At 33.6% G+C, this 18,590-nt stretch overlaps 1 protein-coding gene across 2 annotated transcripts in view; it reads right to left on the bottom strand.

Moving 5' to 3' along the window:
- NDP (norrin cystine knot growth factor NDP) overlaps positions 1 to 18,590 on the bottom strand; it is a 57,262-nt gene that overhangs the window by 28,478 nt on the left and 10,194 nt on the right. Inside the window, exon 2 of one of the 2 annotated variants that reach the window (XM_074232636.1) lies at positions 7,308 to 7,509. The exons of the other annotated variant lie outside the window; for it this stretch is intronic. The gene's annotated coding sequence lies outside the window, so the exon portion shown is untranslated. The remainder of the gene's footprint in view (positions 1 to 7,307; positions 7,510 to 18,590) is intronic. 2 annotated transcript variants of the gene reach the window in all.

The raw sequence follows: 18,590 nt of genomic DNA, 5'->3' as shown, positions 1-18,590 counted from the left end.
AATTTAATTCAACGATCATCTATTGAGCATCTATTATGTGTAAGACTCATTGTTAGGTACTGGAGAGAGATACAAAGGTAAACAACCAAATAGTCCCTGCCCTTAAAGAACTTACATTCTACTGAGAATTCAAAACTTTTCTTACTCAAATGATGTGGGTTATTTTTTTGTTTATTTGTTTCTATGTTAAAGGAATGTAGTATTAATGACCTTCAAATAGATTTAAGTCCTGTGGATATTTTCCTAATGATTACTTATTTGTATTGGATTTTAATTGCTCTAAGAAAGATGTGAGATCCCCTGCTTGTTTTTTATCTATACCATTGCCTTTGATTAAATAATAATTAATCATAGCCCATAGTTGTATTTCAAAAAATTTCAGGGTCAAAGTAGGACTCATGGATGTTGGTTTCAACTCTTTGTCTAGAGGCTTTAAGAGGTGATTGGTAAAGCACAATGGGATGAAACTAATTCTGATTTTAATTTCCTGTTCAACAATTATATTTTAAATGGACTCTTTAAGTTAAGCTGATGACATAAAAGGAAGAGGATTCCAGCTCTTCTATAAACAAGTAAGACAAAGTAAGAAATTGTTATTAGGATCTGGACTTAGTGAAAATAAGAACAGTGAAGTCAGAATAGATCGTATTAATTATAGTTTAATGACATTAATAATATTATTTTTCTTTTAAAATTACTTTTTAAGAATGAGATGGGAGAGTAAAGGAAAATCATAAGAGCAAATTTTGGAGGAAAAATGCAATTAACAATCATATGAATGGGATGAATCACCCATAAAATGGAGGAGAGTATAAAATGAATTAAAATGCAGAATTAAATAATATGTTTTTTACAATAAATATATATGAAGTATAAACATTTCCTCAGTTAAAATGAGTTGAAATTGAATTTATTAATTTTCCAAGTAAATACAAAATAGCAAGGGGTGTCATCAAAATCATAATGTTATTCAAAGCTACAATAAACCTTGATATATTTAAAACAATAAAATTAGGTTATTCTTAAAGGAATCATAAATGTTAGAATAATGTCTATATTAATATAAAGGTGAATATATGTACACACCCACACCTTCCCACACAATATGCATATAGATATAGATACATAGATATATATGTATATATTTGTTGAAAGAGAGAACCAAAAGTCTTAGTATCTTAGTATAGTTCTAAGCTTTGATATTTTAAAATTATTAGCTTTAATTGCTTAAAACTGCACTAAGACTTTTGGAGCCATTTAAATGCATGTATACAAACATAAAACACACACATATATATAAAATATTAAAAAATATATATAAATGCATGTATAATTTATATATATAACATGTATATAATATATGTATATATATATATATATATATACATATATGTATATATAGGGACCACCCATATGTATGTACATTTATGTATATATGTGTGTTTATGCATTAAACTATAGAGACCGACTAAAAAAATCATGATAATTGTTTTCAATATACCTCTTTCAGATCTAGACCAATCCAACAAAAGATAAATAAGAAATAGGAAGGATAGAAATAGAAATTCTGCAAAAATTAGGATTGATCTCTGGTGATTGTTAAATAAAATATGAAAGAGATAGGCTTATATATTAATTGTGTATTATACTTTTACAAAAATTGACATTGCTCTAGTGCATAAAAATCTTACAAGGAAATGGAAAAAAAGTAGAAATGTGAAGATCCTTACAAAGCAATTATTAATATAAAAATAATGGACATTTGAAGAAAGTTTTCAAATTTAAATGGAGTCAGTAATATTATCATAAAGAATATGTTAGTCAGCAAACATAGAAACAATAGATGATTTCATCAAAGAAAATTATGACAGTGGGACATTTTGCCAAAACTTTTGGAGTGCAGCCAATGCAGCCATTAGGGTGAAATTTATGTCTCTAAACACTTTGATCAACATAAGAGAGAAAGAACTTAAAAATAAATAGAGCATGAAACTGAAAAGAAAGCCTAGAAAAGCAATAAATAAAAAAAACCATTAAATATAAAATCTTTGAAAATCAAAATATACGAATAAAATTAAAAGTGAGGAAAAACTCTAATTGATGAATAAAATTCAGAACTGGTTTTGAAAAATGTACTGTTCTGCTCTTTTGTTATTTTGAATGACCTTGGATTCAGAAAAGAGATAAGGAAATGTATCATTCTACTTTACCTACTTATAGAGATGGAGACTATGGATAAATGATTTTGCAAGTGCTGTCAAACATGGTTGCTGTTTCAGTTGGCTTTTCTTAAATCATTTTCTTTGTTTTAAGAGAAGGTTTGTGTGGAGGTGGGATGTGAATGTGGGTGTGGAGTTATGTTTGGTTGGTGCTAGTGTATATATGGGGAAAATGTGATTTAAAAACCAAAGACTTCTATAAAACTAAAAGCAAATTTAAATGGACTATTTTATTGTAAAATAATAAGCCCCTTACCTAAGGTAGTTTATCGATCATTCCTGGTAACAATAAACTCTAAGCAGTAATAACAATTCTTATTATAGAAAAGACAGCTTTCTAGTCAAAGTAAAGAACCATAGAAAATATGTAGAAGATACACTCAGCAGCATGAAAAACTTGTTTCTTTCTCGAAATAAATTACAGACACTTTAACACTAAATTTGTCTTTTATGAAGTAGCCTCAATTAACATTTGTTGAATGAAATAGTGAAAAAATAAATTACCCCAGGCCATTCAAACATCTCATGAGAGAGAAGAAGTAGTCTAATCAAAGATGTCTATAAAATTTTACTGACAAAACAGAAATCTACTCCCAGGAACTCCCTTTCTTTTCCTACCATACACCTCAAAACTTCTTTACAACATCACCCATTTTTGCCTCTTTTGGGACAATATTTGAGGAACAGATGAACTCTTTTCCATTGTCTCTCTTCCAGTGTCTTCCAGTCATTCTATTCCCTCCCGCATCAAGGAGTTTGACCTTTTTCTTTCATCTTTTATCTCTCTTAATCCACTGTCCATTCTTAAAGCAACAATAGCCTGCTGTTTCATCGTGTTTACTTTCCCAAGTTATCATCTTTTTTTCTGTTCCCCGTTTTATAGACTAAACTTCTAAAGTCATGTATACTTTTTGTTTCTATTTCCTTACATTCTTTTCAATTCTCAACACCTTGCATTCTGGCTTCTAATGCTACCAATAATCCAATATTTCTTTTCTCCAATATTACCATTGATTTGATCACTGTGAATTAAAACAACCTTTTTGTAGTCTTATTCTCTTTAACTTATCTACAGCCTTTGATAATTTCTTCCATTGGTTTTCATAACAATCTTCTCTCTGTTCTATTCTTAACAGTACAACTGCCCTTTTTCTGTCTGTATCTATAATATCTAATTGCCTGTATCCCTCAAGGTTTTGTCTTAGGCTTTCTTTTCTCTCTTGATTATCTCATTTCATGGACTAACTTATTAACTCTACCTAAATGATTCCCTGAATTAATCATTAATTTCTTTTAATTACAGTATAGTCTCAATAACAACTGCCTATTGAACATCTCCATCTGGATGCTACATAGGCAGTTGAAACTCAAGCTGGAGGGAGGGAGGGAGGGAGGGAGAGAGAGAGAGAGAGAGAGAGAGAGAGAGAGAGAGAGAGAGAGAGAGAGAGAGAGAGACAGAGAGACAGAGAGACAGAGAGAGACAGAGAGACAGAGAGACAGAGAGACAGAGACTGAGAGGCAATGAGAACATATTGTCTTCTCCATTAAAGTGCTTTACAAAAATCACTTTATCACTATTGAGAGTACCAGCATCCTTCTAATCAGGTAACTGTATTGTAATTTTAGAATCATCTTTTTTTATCTCATAACTTCCATTAGTTGCTAGTTACTAGGTACTATTGATTTCAAACTTTTCACATCTATCTGCTTATTCCCATTCCCTGGTTCAGAACCTCTTCACCTAGACTCCACATGTGTGGACTGTTGTAATAGCCTTCTCATTGGTCTCTGATTCCTGAGTCCTTCCTCTCCAAATTACTATTTTTATATTTTATATATTATATATTTTTATATTTGGGCACAGATCTCAGCATGTCACTGCCCTGCTAAAAGATCTAATAAAATAAAATCTCAAACTGATATTCAAGGTTTTCTACTACTCTGACCATGATCTTCCTTTCCATCATTATTTTGTATCACTCTCCTTCATAAGCTCTAAATTCCAACTAAACTAGCCTATTAGTTATTTGGTGAATCTCACATAATACCCTACTTCCAAGCCTTTGCACAGGTCTAGAACATGCTCCATTTCAACCTCTACCTTTTAGGATTGCTACTTCTTTAAAGGTTTAACTTCAGAAATATTTCCTGATGCCTCCCAGTTTTTAAGGCTTTCAGTCTACTTAAATTCACATGAATATTCAAGTTCAGACTGAAGAGAGTTGGTAAAGAAAGCTAAGAGCAATAAAAAGGATTAAACCCAGGATGTATATAATTTATGTTTTGGTATATTGTGTTCTATATGTATGTGATGAGTATTTCAAAAGTTTCTGGCTATTAAAGCTTACAGTTGCACTAGGACTTTTGGAACACCTTGCATAAAAGTTATATGGAGATAGGAAAGATAAAAGCAAAATAGAATTAGACTATCTCAAGTGAGTGGGACAATGTTAACCAATAACAAATCAAAGCTCAATTCCTATTTTATTTCTATCTTTTTCCTTCCAAGATAAAATGTTTTTCAAGTTGAAAGAGAACAAAAATGGTAAAAGGAAGTTGATATCCAAGAAAAGTAAAAGGATAGTAAGAATTTTTAATTGTTCTTGATGAATTCATGTAATCTGGCCTAGTTGACTTATAACATGGACAGATATGATTGTTGAACCAGTAAGATTTTTCAAATTTGTAGGGACTAAAGTACTTTAGGATTGGAGGAAGGCAAATGTTATCTTAGTTTTCAAAAAGTGGAAGCTTGTTGCCAAACTATAAGTGAACTTGCATTCAGTTTTGGTAATGTGTTTAGAACATATAATTAATAGCAATGTGGCATAGTTGATAGAACCTTGAACCTATAAACATTTGGGTTTAAGCCCCTTTAAGCCCCCCCCCCCCCCCCCCCCCCCCCCCCCCGCATTGATGCTGCCTGAGTGATTCTTAGCAAGACACTTAACCTCACAATGCCCTAGGCAACTAAGATTTAAGTTCCAGAGAAGGTACTACTGAAATCACAGGAGTTTCCTCACTTGGAATTCCCCATATTGGTGAAGTTTCAGATCTAACCATGATTGCTATGATAAAGGGAGAGTTAATGAATATTTAGAAAAGAGAGGAGTGATAATAAAGAATCACTATGACTTCCATAAAGATAGATCCTGACAGAGGTACTTCATTTTGTTTGTGAAAATTAGACTGGTAGGTCTGGGGAATGGTGTAGGTGGAGTCTGCTAGATGTTATTAAAACATTGGATAAAGTATCTCATGTTATTTTTTGGGGAAAAGGGGAAGATAGCAATAGTGAAATTAAGTGAGGGATGGCTTGGTGGTGCAGTATATAGAGCACCAGCCCTGGAGTCAGGAGTACCTGAGTTCAAATCTGACCTCAGACACTTAATAATTACCTAGCTGTGTGGTCTTGGGCATGCCACTTAACCCCATTGCTCTGCAAAAACCTAAAACAAAAGGAATTAAGTGGATTCAGAGTTGTTTAAATGGCTGAACTCAATGAGTAATGATTATTAATGGCTCCAAACCAACTTGGAAGAAGATTTTTGGTGGATCATCCCAGAGATCTGTGCTTGATCATGGGCTATTTCAAGTTTTTTTTAAAAATCAATTATTCAGTAAAGGCACAAATGATTATTACATTTTCAGATGACCCAGAGCTAGGAAGATAATTAATACATCGAACAAAACACAAAGATTTTTACAGGTCAAATCTTTTCATTAGTTCAAATATAATGAGATGAAATTTAGTAGGGATAAATATAAATTATTATGCTAGTAATTTTTTAACAAGCCACTTCATGGGTATAATACAAGAGAAAAACCATGGCTAGATAGCACAGCATAGTTGAAAGAAGCCTGGTCTCGAGGTCAGGAAAATATGTATTTTAATACTGCCTCTGATAAATGACCATGACCATGACCATGATCAAATCATGTAATCACTTAAGGTCCCAGGGAACTTTCTAAAATAGTAGAACAATTATAGATGATCAGTTCCTAGTTGGAAGTAGATGATTTTCACACTGGGGAATCAAATACTGTTGAATGATATGTAAGAATTGTATCTATTGGGGTGGCTAGGTGGTGCAGTGGATAGAGCACTGACCCTGGAGTCAGGAGGACCTGAGTTCAAATTTGACCTCAGACACTTAATACCTATCTCTGTGGCCTTGGGCAAGCCACTTAACCCCACTGTTTTGTAAAAAAAAAAAGAATTGTATCTTCCTATCCATCTTTCTAATATACATATAAATAAATATATGTTAAGATGTGAAATGTTTTCTAATATGGCATAATTTATAAATATAAATAATGTATAATATTTTGTTACATAATGGAACTAATATCATATAATATCTTATATAATAGGACTAGCATAAGATCTCTATAGTATCTTATATGGCAGAACAAAAAATATGCAATGTATTATATGATATAATAAAACATATTATCTTATTTAACAAAATAGCATATATGTTAGTCCTATTATATTCATCATCATTGGGAGTCATATATATGTGTATATGTATAGATATTTATATAGCTATATATGTATGTTTGCAATTATATATGTGCACAGTTATTCTTTTGCATATATTATATACACATGTAGAAGATCCAAGACCTTGTTCATGTGCCTCTCTCTAGAGATTCTGCAATAATTTCCCTAAGGTGAGATCTAGGACTGTTTTTCTCTTGGTTGAACTGAGATATCTTGTTCCCTGGGAGAGCTCATTCACTCTGTATATTGTCTGGCATATATTCTCATGTGTATACCTTCTGTCATTTATGTTTGCTATCAGCTCTGTCAATGGAAAGGAAATAAGATTTCACAACTGTTCTGGAATGAATGAGAGTAAGGAGTCTAGAATGACACCAAAGTTGGGAACATGTGTTATGCCTTCAGTCAATAAATATTTATTTATCACTTTCTATGTTTTAGTCACTGTGCCAAGAGCTGGGCATCCAAAAAAAATAAAGGGCAAAACAATTGTCCCTACTACCCTCAAGGATATCATAATGTAACTGGAGAAATTAATACATAAGATAAAAAAGAAGCTGACAAGTTGGGGAAGTGAGTACCTGCATAATGAGGTGACTTCACTGGGGCCTCACTTTAAAGGGAGGATCTGGGAGGAACTATCTGATGTCCACCCTTCATCCTTTTGAATCAGACCGATCTTCTGGAGGGTCCCAGGGCCAGGGGAGTATTGAGGAAGTACAAGTTCAGAGCTGACTCAGTCTTGCTGGAGGTTGTTCCTGGAGACTTATCCAAGAAGTAAGTCTGGGTGATAGAAATAATGGGGTTAGCTTCAACAGCAATAGGGAAGTGAAGAAGGATAGGATAAGGAGGAGGTGGTGAATTGGGAATTGTTCAGGGTTCAAGTTATGACTTGTGATACATACTGTCTGTGTGATCAGGGGCATCACATTTTAATTCTAGACAGTTCTCCAATACCAAAAACTACTAAATGGTTGTAGTTCTATATCAGTATAGGGAATTTTCTCTCTAGGAATTTCCTGCCAGAAAAAATATAGGTTCATAATGAAAAAAAAACAAAAAAGCTAATTCATACTCTCAAATAAAACTTCTGTTCATAGTCTCAAATAAAATTTCTCAATCTGTTTTTTTCACTTCAGAGATAGGAGAATGGACCCAGTAGTATTAATGAAAAGGGCATAAAAGGGAAATGGTACAATTTGGGATCTTTAACTGTAATTAGTGGTCATTCAATACTCCAAGGCAAGACTACTTTCCTACCAGTAAGAGTCAATTTTCCTTTAAAACTCCAAAACCTCAGCATTTTAGTTCTGGTTTTTCTTTAAAACCTGAAATAGAAGTAATCTACAACTATGTAAAAGGTTCTGACAAAGAGAAAGCACGCAACAAAACAGAAGGCTGTTTCAAAACAAAACATTAAGAATCCAGAGCAATTTAAAATAAGTGTTTTTTTTCTGTTAACATTTAGAAGTAATGCATCAGTATTCTTGATTTCATAGAAGAAATGAAGAAATTCAGAGTGGAGGAAATGCTAAAATGGGACAAAGAATGGCAGGACAACAGTTCCCAGAATGGCATTGTATGAAATAAGTCATATGATATCTATATCAGTATAGGGAATTTTCTCACTAGGAATTTCCTGCTTAAAAAAAAAAACTTAGGTTCAGAATAAAAAAGCAAAAACTAATTTAGAGTCTCAAATCAAACTTCTCAATCTTTTTCCACTTCAGAGATAGGAGAATGGACCCAGTGGTAGTAATGAAAAGGACATAAAATTTATAAATCTTTATTGTTTCCTTTTTTCTTGTTGTTATCCCTCTATGCAACTTAGATGGGCTAGAACAAAATTAGGCAAAATGAGCAAGAAAATCAGGGCAGATCAAAGCAAATTTTAAACAAATGTAAAAATTTAGAGTGCTTGCAAAAGCACACTAAAGCCTTACAAAGAAGAATTTTTGCCTTGGAAGGCAGTATATTTTCCATCAATGGAAGTCTTTAAGTAAAGTCTATTCAGTTATGGGTTAAAATTGATAGCCTTACGTTCCATTCAACTTGAGTTTCTGTGAACCAGTGATTTCAAATTCTGATTATGTGGTACTATGGGGTATATCTGATTATCTTGAAGGCTACTAAAATATTTTCCAAATTAAATTACTTTTCAAGTAAAATTTAAGTCCTCCTCCAAGGTTTCATAATGACATAGAGATGATCCTACATACTTCATGCCCATTCCAGCAGAGCCCACATTGTTAGATCTTGCCAGTCTAGAAAGATCAGTCCTCAAATATCAGATATATTCAAGATATATGAACCAATTGAAATCAATTCAGTGAAATTCATCACCAGGTTGGTCATAGGATAATGACATTTTTGGCTTTAGAGATTATAAAAGATCATATACTAAGTAAGTCCTGGGTGTGAGTATGATCTATATCTTTGGAAAGGAAACCCATATTGATGAAATCACAAATGTTTGAAGGGTTGAAGAAAATGAATTAATTGTAGTTAAAAAAATTTAATGCCATTTATTTTAAAGCAAGAATAGTAAACTTCACAATCCAGAAGTATTAGGTATCCTTGATCTAATCAGATGCATAGTGACAGAAATCTATTATTTATGACAAATTTTTTCTATATGTTTGCAGATATAGGATTCCACACAATAGACAAGATAATGAGTGGCAATCATCCATTGAGCTTACATTTTAATATCTCTAACAGGAAACCACCATAGTAAGAGCTAGTACCTATTTTTTAGAACTATTCTCCAAGTTGTTGTAATGGAAAAAAAATCCAAACAACTCATGCCCAGTTACCCCACCTGTTATCCATGAGTGGTATAGCATAATATAGTTCACAAAGAGGCCTAGTTTCTTGGTAAGAGTTCATTTTATGCCCAGAGTCTGGCTTTCACGTATGTTGACCTTCCAACCTGGCAGATGATACCATGTAGGACTCACATAATTTATTTCAGTGACAGGCTAAGCAAACTTACAGAGGGCAAAGAGTGCCAAAGCTGGCCTCATTCTGGCTTTGACTCACCTGGCAATGAAAAGAGGAGGTTTGGGATTCACATCTTTCCCCACAGATGGCTTTTAGCACTAATAAATGTAAGTTCCTCCTCTGGAAATTTTGACTTTGGAAGCTTATTCAGAATTGCCTTTAAAACCTGTTGCCCATCATTTTAGCTCTTCTTGATGGTGGCAACAGAGGATGTGTTTTTTTGAAACTGCCAATTTAATTCAATTCACTGGATTCAAGTAACGCCTAATTCTTAGAAGATATTGTGCTAGATGCTGAATCTTTAAAGATTATTTTGTTTTGTTTTTAAGAAATGTTTCCAGCATTGGAGGATTTATATTAAGGTACATAGTACATACACATTTTAAAGTTCTGATAAAAGAAATTAGATTTTTGCTCTCTGTCTTGTTTCTGTCTCTCTACATATGCATGCATAAGCATAAATATACAATATAAATATATTGAAGGTACTTCTTTTTATATTTTCTGAATTAGAGTCTTTAAAAAAACAATGGATAAGGTTTTCAATCAAGCTAACCAGTACTAAAGCTTTCCTCTGTTGCCTTGCAAGAAAGTTCTAAAGAAAATTGCAGTCCCCAGATTTCTAAATGCAAGTGTAAGATACACATTTACCTGGGAGTGGGAGAATGAGGGAGGAGTGGTTACTCACTTTTTATTCTTTCTGCTAAGCTTCTTTGGGCCTTGAAATAAGTTCTAAAGAATGAATTCAGGTTTAACGTCCTTGAACCAATTTCTGGGTTGAGCAATTAAGATGACAAAACATAACCCTAGAAAAGTTTCAGTGTCTATTCTGCTATCATTGATAGTAGTTTTATTAATTTATTTTTGAAACAGAGAAGAAGACAGTTGATTATAATTACTTTTTATACTGACTTATCAAATATTATCTGATAGTGTAGGAATTCCCAATGGCATAGTTCTCTTCACCAAGGCAAATTGTGACTTCTGTAATTAAGAGATAAATACTAGTGAGTTAATTATCTTAGGGACGTGGAGGTTAAATGTCTTGTCCATGGTTAATCAACTGCTAAATGTCATAGTCTTCCTAACTTTCAATATATCTATTACTTGAATGTATATCATATAAAGGTATACTTAAAGAACTGGGAATGTTTAGCCCAGAGGTTGGCAGATAGGGGGCAGGGTGGGAGTGGGGGGGTAAGTTATCTTCTTATGTAGAGGAAAGGAATTAGACCTGTTCTAATTGTGTCCAGATCAGGCACAATGAATGGAGGTTACAGAGAAATAAATTTTAGTGTGAGGTGAAGAAAAACAATCAGAATTCTCCAATAAAAACTAATGATAAAAAAGGTTATCCACCTCCAGAGAGAAAACTGATAAACTCTGAGTTCAGATTGAAGCAATTTTTTTCACTTTCATTATTTTTCCTGTCTTTTCTCTCCCCCACTCCCCTCAGCATGGCTAATATGGAAATGTTTTGCATGACTTCACATGTATAATAGGAATTGTATTCCTTGCTTTCTCAGTGAGTGAGGGAGGTGCTAAAGGGACAGAAAGAATTTAAAACTAAAAATTAAAATTAACAAAGAAAGACCTCTCCAAGTGGAACAGGTTGTCTAGGAAGGAAAATCTTCAATCAAATATCGCAAGATTCTTATCAGGACTTTTTTCATATATTTGTTGGGCTAGATAGTCACTGAAGTCCTTACAATTTTCAAATTCAACAACATTCCAGTTTTCTCTTTTAACTAGATAACTTAAAAAATTTTGGTGACTGGAAATACAAAAGGGCAATTTTCTGCAGACAGATATTTTTTTACAATAAAATTAGAAAATCAAGGAAACATAAGTGAAATTTGAGAGTACAAATTGCTAGCCATCACCTTCTTAGCTACCCAGAGTCTTCTAGTTGGCTTTGGCTAATCAAATGCCTCAAAAAATAAATGGAATGCCTTCTCCCATGGTGCTTAATTTATAAACTGCAAACAGCATGTTGGATTGTGTAAAGCATTTAGCACACTCAATGAATGTTTTTTTTTAATATTATTCCTATTGGGCTACATGTTTAGTAGCAGCCAAGAGAGGGTTGAACAATAACACAATGCTTGACAAGCCAAAGAACCCGGGCTCCAAACAATGGCTGGCCCATTAGGCAGTAGCAGCTGTGGTCATTATTTCAGGATAGACCCTGCAGTTCCCTTGAAAGGCACTGCTGCTCTCTCTCCCACAGTCATTGTTTCTCAGAATTCCAGATTTCGAAGGGATTTCAGTGACTGTCTAGTCAAACTCATACCTGAACAGGGATTGCCTCTACAATATACCAGGCAAGTTAACACTTCAGCTTTATCTGAATATCTGAAATGAGAGAAAGCTTACTTATTATCTCCGGAGAAAACCTGCTCTATTTTTGGATAATTCTCATTTTTAGGAAGTTTTTTTTACTGATAAGGCACCTACATTTTCCTCTCCCACCAAATATATCTAGCCCCCAATTAGTGCAAACAATAGAGCTCCCCACAAAACAGTCACATTATTGAATTCATACTACATATTTCCTTTGGGTTGAAACCAATGACCACATTTTACATAATTATAACTTCCAATAGTGTCTGAATGTCTAAATACATTGAACTACTAGGGGGGATTTATTATTTACACTAATCAGGACTCAACTGTATTACTAGTTCTGACCTCTGGTAGCATGCTGGATAATTCAAATCCCTCTCCTATGAGACAATCCTTTAAATACTTAAAAAACAGTTATCATATCTCATCACCACCCCTCCCCACCTTTGTCTGTCCTTGTCTTTGCTAAATACCCTCGGTTATTTAAACCACCTTCATTTGTCATGACCTTAAGCCATTTCAGCATCCATATGACTTATTGCCAGTTTATCAATGTCCTTCCTAATATTTCAATTATTCCATTTGGAGAAAGAAAAAGACTGTAATTGTTCTACATAAAAATGCATAAAAATTATGGATTTAAAATACTATTCTACCTTTATGATAGAGTTGACTTTATCGGCTTCTCAAAGTCATCTCACCATGAACGGAAGCTTCAATTACTATTATATTTGTCTTTGATCAAAAGAAATGAAGAAAAAGAGGGCAATGATGAGTAAGGAGAAATTAATAAGGAGGATAACTGGGGGAAATTATAATAGATAATACTCCTGATCAAAAAAGATGCCAAAAAAGAAAGAAAGCATAAAGTGGAAGCTGTTTGAAATCCCTTACATAGCTGTCAAGTATCTACTGGGAAAGCTAGATGGTGCAGTGGATAGAGTATAAGCCCTGGAGTCAGAAGGACCTGAGTTCAGAACTGGATTTAGACACTTATTAGCTCTGTGAACCCTGGTCACTCCAGTATTTTGCCAAGAAAACCCCAGATGGGGTCACAAAGAGTAGGACAAAACATTTATCACTTTCACATTCCCTATTTGGATAATGTAAAAAGCAATAAATAAGAGTGAGAAAGAATTAAATCTTTGGTTGAGTTACAATATTTCAATCTTCAGAATCTACCCAAGCTTTGAGGACATCAGTTATTCCCATAATTACAGATTATTGTTTTCTAGTAATTTATGCTTTTTTCTCTCTAGTTCTATTGAATAACCTATACTGTTACTTCCAATTTATACTTACATGTTGGAAATGAGTTAATACCCTAATAATTCTTCCTCTCTGAGTGATACTAAACTAAAAGAATATATAGAAATTTAGTGTCTACAATATGTGTATATCATATACTCTGAGATGCCATGTATGGGTCAGTTGAAGGACCTGAAAATATTTTAGCCTTATGAAAGGAAGACTTTGAAGAGTGAGGAGAATGGGAAATGAAGTAGACATCATAATTGTCTTCACATATTTGAAAGACTTCCATGAAGAAAAGGGTTTTAGACTTTTTTCTCTTTAACACAAGAACAATAGGTAAAAATTGAAGGAGAAGCAAATTTCAAGGAAATAAGGAGAAAACTTAAGGCTTAATATAAGGAAAATACTCATATCTATAACAGTCCACAAATGAAATAGGTTACTTTGGGATATAGACAATTATAATGGTTATTAGTTATATTTGATGACATGTTACCTTGATTCTTTGATGGAAAGATCACTGAATTTGGAATCAAATTCTAGTCCTGGCGCAGCTTCTACTCATCTGTATGACTATGGGCAAGTCACTTAATTGCTCTAGGTCTTTATTTAAACTTGTAAAATGCAGAAGTGCACTCAGTGACTGCTAAGGTCCTACTCCTTAATATTCTATGACATATATGTGTGTGTGTGTGTGTGTGTGTGTGTGTGTGTGTGTGTGTGTGTGTGTGTGGAACATTACATATATATATGTAATGTTCAGCACAGAATTTGAGAGTTGTAAAGGACCTCAGTGGTCACCTGATATAGATCCATTTTATACACAAAAAAATCTTCCAAGGTATTCTCCACCCTTGGAGGAAGCCTACCCTCTCTGAACAGTTCTGTTGTTGTTAAGTCATTTCAGTCTGTCTGGTTCTTTGTGACCCTATTTAGGATTTTCTTGGCAAAAGATATTAGAGTGACTTATCATTTCCTTCTCTAGTCCATTTTATAGATAAGAAAACTGAGGCAAATGGGTTTTAATTGACTTATTCAGCATCACAATACTCTATGTGGCCAAAGTAACCTATTTCATTTAGGGACTGCTATAAATATGAATATTTTCCTTATGTTAAACTTATGAAGCTGCATCTTTCTGATGCCAGGTCTGCCATTCCATCTACTGTGCTACACAATAGTTGAAGTGTTTTTTCTACTAATATCATCACTCCAAAATTGACTTTTTTGCTCCTGATAGATTCATTTGCAGACTTTGCTTCTGTTTCTGCCCTCTGAGGCCAAATGGAAGTCTAAAGCTTCTTTTCCTTTCCCCATCTTCCTTTTCTCTAGGCTAAATATATCCAGAGTACATCGGTATTATCACTTCCATGTTCTGGAAGTTATGTTTCTTCTAATTCAATATAAGATTGCATGAGCCATATTGGCTGCTATATCATAGTATTGGCAAATAGCAAGCTTGCAGTCCACAAGAAACTTGAGATCTTTTTTAGAAGGGTTACTTCTTTATCCCTTTCTTGTCCATCTTCCATTTGTGGAGTTCATTGTATATAACCAAGGGCAAGACTTTCCATTTATACTTACTGAATTTTATTTTATTAGATACATTCCACAAGTTTAACCCATCAAGATCCTTTTTTTTTATCCTAAGTTGTCTGGTATGTTGGTTATCCCTCCCAGCTTTGTGTCACCTGCAAATTTGATAAGTATACTATGTAAACTTTTATTCAAATCATAGATTTTGCCCATGGCATAACTAATCACTAAGGGTACTCCTCTGGGGACCTCCTGTCAGTTTAATATTGACCCATTAACAGCTACTCTTTGCTTGTTTCTCTATCCAATTACTGTTATTTAATCTCATGGTTCTCAAAACTTTGAGGGGAAACTTAATGATACTCTCATCTAATAAATGCACAAAATACAAGGTAACACACAATTCTAATAGTAGATTGTGCTAACATTCCTCTTGATGTTACTCTTCAATGTCTGATAATTGTTTTTATTTTCATGTTTTTTTTCAGTTATTTTCAGTTACTCTAGTAATGTCTCATTCATAATGCTATATTTGTGAAACTGTTTTTTGGGTGATTACTGTGATAAAAGGAATTCTCTCAAGAAAATTGATTTAAAACAGAAATTATGGTATTGTCTAATCTTATTCTAAGATTTGAGAAGCTGTGCAGTACCCAAAAAGATCCCACATTCTTTAAGTAACTGTGATTACTTAAGAATAAAAAAATTCAATTTGTATGTATTGTTTTTCTAAAATGGCTACTAAATTGTTAGGACATAAATACTTATTATGTTGTTTGGGCTTAACTGCTTAAATGAAACCATTTAAGTATTTTTTTTTGGTCTTGCAATTCCATGAAAAAATTGCTGAGACACTAAGGGTACCAAGAGTGGAGAAAGTTGGGGAATTACTGGTCTATTCCATATCTCTCCATTTCCCCCCTAGGGACAATATTAGAATTTTTGTCCAGATCTTTACTAAAATTTAAGTAAACTATATATATAGCATTCTCCCAACAACAACTAATTTGGTAATCTAGTTTGACAAAAGGAAAATGCAGTTAGTGTAGCATAACTTGATTATGTTGAACCCATGCTGGCTCTTTGTTATAATTGTTTCACTTTCTAGATTTTGCCAACTACTTCTTTAATGGTATTCTCAATAATTTATCCAGGTTTCAAAACAAAACATACTGCCATGTATTTTGCAAAATCTCTTCTCTTTTTTGAAAATTGGTAATTTTCTCTTTTTCAGTCTTATGATATTCCTCTTATTTCCCATATTTTAAGTATTGCCAGGAGTTTCTGTAATCCTGTCTGCTAGTTCTTTAGGGTCCTTGAAGAGAGGTCATTGGGGCCAAGTGATATCTTGTCTATCAACTCTCTATTAGTCATTTTTATACTATCATTTCTAATATAAACTTTTTTTATTCTACTTTGTAGGGAAAAATAAAAACAAAATAAAAACCAAGCAGCTATGCCTAGTTTCTATTGTCGGTACTGTCCTATTCGCCTTAAGCAAAGATCTTATTCTTTCTTCTTATACTCCCTTTATCAATATAACTTTAAAAAAAATCTCATGTTATTATGTTTAGCTTCTTTTACGTGCCACAGCTTAGTCTTTTTTAAAGTTTTATTTATTTAAGGCAATGGGGTTAAGTGTCTTGCCCAAGGTCACACAGCTGGGCAATTATTAAGTGTCTGCGGTCATATTTGAACTCAGATCCACCTGACTCCAGGGCTGGTGCTCTATCCACTGTGCCACCGAACTGCCTCCATATCTCATTCTTAAAACTATTATTAATACCAATTTTAGAGGGCTGTCTCATCCTCATAATCATATTCTGTTACCCAGTTTTTTTGGAAGATAAACTTAGAAAAAGAAATAAAGATGGTTGGTGAGTTAGTTCTCCTTTTGTCTCCATCTCTCCCTACATATCAATTCTATTTTTCTTCTCCTCATTTTCTTCTACATCTTTAGAATTTCATTCTTGATCATCTTCCATTCTTCCTAGGATGATGTCTCCAAAATATTTTATTCCATGATATTTCACTATCTTTTTCCTAAACCTTCTGAAATCTGTTTCCCCAAAATCTAGGGTACTTATTATTTTATGCCAAGTTTTCTTTTTTTTCCTTATAAAAAGAATTATCAGTTCCCTTCAAGGTTCATAATATTTCTACCTCAGCAATCCACTCCTCCCTCTTATTAAGAAATGATTTACTTCCTATTACCTCCGTGATCAAATAGAAAATATTCCTTTGGAAACTCAAAGTCCTTCATAACCTAGCCTCATTCTACTTTTGGAGCTACTCCCTTCCACAAACTTTTTAATCCAATGATGTTGATCTCCTTGTCATTCCTTGAACAAGAACTAGGTCTTGGGCTTTCTGACTGTCTTCCATTTCTGGAATGCTCTCCCTCTTCAACTCCACTTACTGACTTCCTTGGCTCTCTTTAAGTAACAAGAAATATCCCATCTTTTACAGGAAGTCTTTCCCAACTCCTTTTAGTTCTAGTGTCTTATTTCAAATATTTCCTTTATAACCTGTACATAGCTTGTATACATTTTGCTTGCTTCTTTTCTCCCCTATTAGATTAAAAACTCCTTGAGGGCAAGCTGTCTTTTGCTTCTTTTTGTATTCCTTTGTATCTCTTTTGCTTGGCACTTGTATGACAATTAACTAATGTCTCTTGATTGATTGAACTGTTCACTTCTCTGTTTTTCTCTTATATATTGCTTGAACACAAGGATGGGCAATAGTGAATAAAACACCTCCTGTGCCATGATGGTCTTCAGTTTCTTGTTCACAACTTCAAAATCATTAGCAAAACTTTTAAAATTTCTTCTGATAGGGTCATTATTCTTGAAGGAATCTCCAAGAGTCAGTAATTGTCTTAAATTGGAAGATTTTCTTTTAATTCCTGAATTTCTATCTTAAGGAATACATTTCTGTTATTGTTATCAATTGGAAAATCGCTACCTAAATACCCCTGAACTGGAAAATCACCAACTCCTATTGCTTTTCTCCTTTTCTTTTTACGCTTCTTAGTGGATATCACCTGAGATTCTTTTATAACATTTTTGAGGAAACAAGTAGCTTCTAACTTTTTAGTGCATTCAGATTTTTTTCAAGAACAGTCTTCAGGGGTGGCTAGGTGGCACAGTGGATAAAGCACCGGCCCTGGAGTCAGGAGTACCTGGGTTCAAATCCTGTCTCAGACACTTAATAATTACCTAGCTGTGTGGCCTTGGGCAAGCCACTTAACTCCGTTTGCCTTGCAAAAAAACCAAAAGAACAGTCTTCAATGTGTTTTAAAATTTTAATTGTAAAGCTGTCTTCTTACCCCTTTCCCCCTGTGACATTCTTCCAAGCTGCATTATCCTTACAAAGGTCATCTTCTCCCCTTCTTCAAATCAGTTCATTTCCCCCTTATTGGAGCCTTTCATCTGCTTCCTTTATGACCCCCTCAATTCTCCTTAATGACCTGGGGTACAGGTCATTCTCTCCTTTAGGAGAGAAATCAGCCCATACTTGGAACAAAGATAATAGTCATTCAACTGTGTCAGAAATACAAACATAACAAACAAACACAGGTCTCACACACAATTTTCCCTATCACCAACTGGTTGAGAATTTACAACCATGTATCTTCAAATTACTTGTGGATATTTATACTTCAAACCTAATCACATGGATAAAAGTTTTTTTTTTACAGTCAATTATAACTTCTTAATAACCAA

This window comes from Macrotis lagotis, chromosome 1, assembly GCF_037893015.1.
Source record: "Macrotis lagotis isolate mMagLag1 chromosome 1, bilby.v1.9.chrom.fasta, whole genome shotgun sequence".
Taxonomy (NCBI): Eukaryota; Metazoa; Chordata; class Mammalia; order Peramelemorphia; family Peramelidae; genus Macrotis; species Macrotis lagotis.
This window is presented reverse-complemented; position numbering and strand designations above follow the sequence as displayed.